This window comes from Canis lupus, chromosome 6 (assembly GCF_048164855.1).
Source record: "Canis lupus baileyi chromosome 6, mCanLup2.hap1, whole genome shotgun sequence".
NCBI classification, from domain to species: domain Eukaryota; kingdom Metazoa; phylum Chordata; class Mammalia; order Carnivora; family Canidae; genus Canis; species Canis lupus.
Window position 1 is genome coordinate 30,818,225 of NC_132843.1, and position 5,205 is coordinate 30,823,429.

The following is a 5,205-nucleotide window of genomic DNA, read 5'->3' on the forward strand; positions in this document are numbered from 1 at the left end:
TAAGATAATATGTAAGAAAATATATGTACTATGTGTCTAATAATTAGTAAGATATATTTTAATACCAAAAAAGGAAGGAAAAAAAGAAAAAGAAAAAGAAAAAAAAGGATTGGAAAATAACTTTGCCAAGAGGAAAGCAACAGTTTTGTCTGCACACACACAAAAAAAAAGATGACTATCCTTCATCTCAAATCTTTAATGCTATATTTTCTTTCATATATGAGTCTATGCATAATTACAATTAGACCTAAGATTTGTGTCTACAGGCATGTCGGTATCTATGTTACAGATTTACACAAGCAGATTGAACTGCTTGCTTTCCTTTTCTGAGCTTAGCTGGAATGGTTCCAGAATGAAAGGGATATTGATTAATCCCTCAAACCCCCTACAGGCCTGAACATCAATGGGATTATCTCAAAAAGCCTAAAAAAGAGACAGAAGGATCACAGAATGTTAGAGTTAGAAGGGATCATCAAATCCAACCTTTCCCTACCCCTGTTTTTCGAACTCCCCAGATAAAGAGAGAAGTTTTGAATGAACTGCCAAAGTTCATTTGAGTCAGTGGAAGCACAGGTGTAATACTTTGGCTTCTTAACTGTCCACCCTATTGTTTCACTTTTCCTCACACCACACTGCTCTGATTTAGGTGTTCATGTCTTTAACGGGAGATTCCAGACCTTTTGCATGTGGTATCCTTGACTCCCTTTTGGAACAGTTGGCTTTTTGCATGTGGGATTTGGTTTTTTTTTTTTTTTTTTTTTTTGGTCTGGAGTTTAACAACTATTTGGAGAGAAGATACAAAAATTGTGTTTTTTCCCCTGAAAAGAGGTGATGATTAGAAATAGGGATATGTAAAAATATAATTTTTTAAAAAATTTTCTGAGAACACTTCCCTTGGGAAGGGAACTCTCTAGGCCACTTATTAGGGCAATAGGGAATTGTTTCTACCAACAAGTACTTGGATTTTCTTTTTCCACAATTTAAGGGTCTGGTCTCTGTAGAGTCAAAACATCCACTGTAAATTAAGCTGTTTGGGGCAGTGCTGAGAACAGGTGTTTCAAGTATCACTGAATCACACGCTGATCTTAAGAATAGAAATGCTTCCGTTCTTAATTCCTAGATCCCTTCTTAAAGCTTAGGAAAAGGAATAATAGAAGAAAAAAGCATGACTTGCTTTTTTTTAAGATTTTTTTTTTTTAACAGCAGTTTTAGGTTCACAGCAAAACTGAGAGAAAGGTACAGAGCTATTTCTTATACACTTGCATAAACTGCCCAATTATCAGCATCTGCCACCAGAGTGCTGCATTAGTTACAACTGATGAACCTACTGTTCACATATCGTTACCACTCAAAGATCATAGTTTACATTAAGGTTCACTCTTGGTGTTATACATTCCATGGTTTTCTTTCTTGTTTTTTTTTTTTTTTTGACAAATGCATAATGATGTGTATGTACCATTATGATATCAGACAGAGTAGTTTCACTGCCCTAAATATCCTCCACCTATTCATCCCTCCCTCTCCTATAACCTCTGGCCACCACCAATCTTTTACCTGTCTCCATAGTTTTGCCTTTCCCAGAATGTCATATTAGAATGATATATAGTCTGTAGCCTTTTCCAATTGGCTTCTTTCACTTAGTAATATGCACGTACGTTTCCTCCATGCCTTTTCCTGGAGTGATAGCTCATTTCTTTTTAGTATAGAATAATATTTTATTGTCTGGATGTATCATAGTTTATTTACACATTCATCTATTGAAGGACATCTTGGTTGTTTCCAAGTTTTGGCAATTATGAATAAAGCTTCTATAAACATCCATGTGAAGGTTTTTGTGTGGACATAAGTTATCAACTCCTCTGGGTAAATACCAAAGAGCATGATTGTTGGATCATATGGTAAGAGTTATGTTTAGTTTTATAAGAAAGTGCAAAATTGTCTTCCAACATGGCTGTACTATTTTGCATTTCTATCAGCAATCAACGAGAGTTCCTGTTAGTCCACAGCCTCACTAGCATTTGGTGTTGTCACTGTTCTGGATTTTGGCCATTTTAACAGGTGTATAGTGATATCTTGTTGTTTTAATTTGAATTTTCCTAGTGACATATGATGTAGAGCATCTTTTTACATGCCTATTGGCCATCTGTAGATGTTCTTTGGTGAGATATCTGATAAGGTCTTTGACTTATTTTTCATGTGGTTGTTTGCTTTCTTATTGACTTTTAATAATTCTGTATTTATTTTGAATGCCAGTCCTTTATCTTGTATGTGTCTTTTGTAAATACATTTTTCCCAATCTGTGGCTTGTCTTCTCAATCTCTTGGCAGTATCTTTTGCAGAACAGAACTTCCTTAATTTTAGTGAAGTCTAGCTTATCAATTCTTTTTCTCATAGATTGTGTGTTTGGCATCATATCTAAAAGTCATTATTATAATGACATACAGATTTTCTTCTGTGTTACCTTCTATTATCTTATAAAACTAAGTTTTAGAGTTTTACATTTTACGTTACCTCTGTGATTTATTTTGAGTTAATTTTTGTAAAGAATGTGAGGTCTGTGTTTAGATTTATTTATATCTTTGCATGTGGATATCCAGTTGTTCCAGCACTGTCTGTTAAATGGGACTTCTTACCCAAATATTTTTGAGAGGGAAAAAAAACCCACAAACATTTCAATTGGCCCTGGGTAAAAGTATAAAGTTCACTTCCAGTGTCCTATCACTTTTTCTTTGCCTGAATTCTCAGATTCTTGTGCTTTCTCAGGTCTTCTTTAGAGAGCAGGAAAAGGCTATTTCTCCCAAGGCATTCAGGAACTCAGATTATTGCTCTTTTAGCATTGTTTTTACCTTAAGGATATTTGAGAAAGATGACATCATTTCCTTAAAAGAGATACATTTCTCCTGATTGCATTTTCAGTGGGACCCATCAGGCTCTGCAGGCACTTAGGATAGCATGGTGGTGAGACTTTGAATTCTGATAATGAAGCAAGAAAATATATTTTTTTAAACTTTGGTTTCAGTGTCACTCTTTTTGCCATATATTCTTATTTAAAGGTTCATTGCCCAGAGGAAAACTGTACATTGTCTGGACTGGGTGCAATTTTCTGAAATTTTGAGTATTTGCTGAGCCTCGCTAGAATCTTGTGAATAACCTTGAGTTCAGAACTACATTCCCCATTAACATCACCACTAATAACACTCACATACACAATGTTAGGCAAATATGTTAAAGAAGATGTAAGAAGTAGCCTGTTCATTTTTGATCCTGGCACTTATTAGGCTAGTACCCAAAACTGTGAGTCTGGATACCACTACTTGGCTCTCCCCAGTTGTTGCTTTTCTTCTCTTGACCGTGGCTCCTGTGGTCTATGCTATTTCTTAACTCCTTTCTTCAATGAGAACTATGTAAGATCTGAGTTCTCATTCCTCAATCTGTGATCCAAAACTCGCTACCCTTTGTTTTTAAGGTAGACATCAAACAGCGTAACATCTTGGTTAATGTCAGCTGGCAAACAGCTCTTGATTGTTTGCAATAACTGCTCTCAGAAGTTGTTTTATTCAGTTAAATATTCTGGTGCCTTGAGATTAATTTTGGCTTGCTTAGCAGAATATACTAAATCCTACCTACATACCGTACTTAAGTGAATCTTTTTCTATCATCTCCGCCACCTCTTCCGCACACTTTTACATTTCTGCCATCACAACTGCAATGTCTCTCCAGTGTTGTGGTCCCACATAGCATTTTCTGTATGAGACTCTTAATAGGTATGGGGAGGAATTATGGATTCATTTTCAACTTTGCAGTCATCTTTGAACAGTTCCTCCTAAATTTTCATGCAATATAGGACCAAGATAAAGACTCTGGTGCAAGAGTAGAAGAAAAATTGCAAATAGGAACAACGCCAATTTCCTTTGCAGAATGCCAGCCCTGCCATAAACATAGACACTGAGCTATTTTCTACTGGAGCCAAGTTTATTTCCTACTCACACCTTAAGGGGATATTAGACAACTGAAGTAATGCCTATAATGTTTGCCTCATGTTCTGACAGTTCTGATATTCATTCTTCCTAAATACTCCCACTTCCAACAATTTCATCCCATTTCCTTTGGAGCTAACTTTGTTTACTGCCTCATGACTTCAGACCTCATCAACACCCTCAAGACTTGTTTTTCTATCTCCAATGCTCTGGGCTTAACTATGTGTTTTCCTGCTACCATGTTTACTATCCTAAAGCACAGATTTTTCAGCTCAGTTCCTAGTTCAGTTGCCCAGGGAAGGACCTATGTAGTCTTGAGTCAGTGGCACACACAAGTGCTATCATCTCCGTCTTTTCTCATGTTCTCTTTCCATGTGAATTACCTGTACCAGGCAGGTTTATGGGTCTGCTGCCCCATCACAGAATTCCTGGTGGATCTCAGGCTTTGTATGTAACCCATATTCATATCAGTCCTATCTGTCTGAAAAGTTCTACACTTTTTACTACATAGATCTAATGCATTATCCAAGTCTTAATTCAAATTTTCAGTTTTTATTTCTTTATAAAGACTTCCTTAGCAATCTGAAAGAATTTCCCTCCTCTTATCTTCAACCACATTTATTACTTGCATTAATCATGTTGGCACAACTTAATCATTAGTGATTCTGGTTATTTTTTCATATGCATCTCTTTTGTTTACCCAGCTGTAGGGTAAGTCCACAAAGCAATCAAAGTAAGCTCCCTGCAAGACATATCTGATTATATCATTCCCTTGTCTAAAACTTTCCAGTAGCCCCCCTTTGCAGTGAGGATAAAGCCCAAATGCTTCCTAGTGAAGAAACAGTCACATGTTTTACCTCCTGTCTTAGTCCCAGAGCCTGTAAAGGTGAACCCACTGGGGCTGGCTGGGGGAAAGGAGGAAGCTTGCTCCAGAAGGAACTGTCTGAGGGATGATAAGGGATTTCTAAATATGGGAAAGGGGAATAAGTCATTTGGTGAAGTCAACTGTACATACTTCTTTGTAGGTCTAAAGAAAGAACAAAGCTTTTATATAACAGGAATCCAGTTCTTCAGGGATACCAAAAGGAAATTTTTTTTAAAGGTTTTTATTTATTTATTCATGAGAGACACAGAGGCGGGGCACAGAGACAGGCAGAGAGAGAGGAAGAAGCAGGCTCCATGCAGGGAGCTTGATGTGGGACTCAATCCCAGAACTCCAGGATTACAC

At 36.8% G+C, this 5,205-nt stretch overlaps 1 non-coding gene across 1 annotated transcript; it reads left to right on the plus strand.

Annotated features, from left to right (window-relative positions):
• Positions 1-4,804: 4,804 nt before the first annotated feature.
• Positions 4,805-4,929, plus strand: LOC140636109 (small nucleolar RNA SNORD22). Its single transcript, XR_012033430.1, has one exon. It is a non-coding gene; the product is annotated as a small nucleolar RNA SNORD22 (small nucleolar RNA).
• Positions 4,930-5,205: the final 276 nt, after the last annotated feature.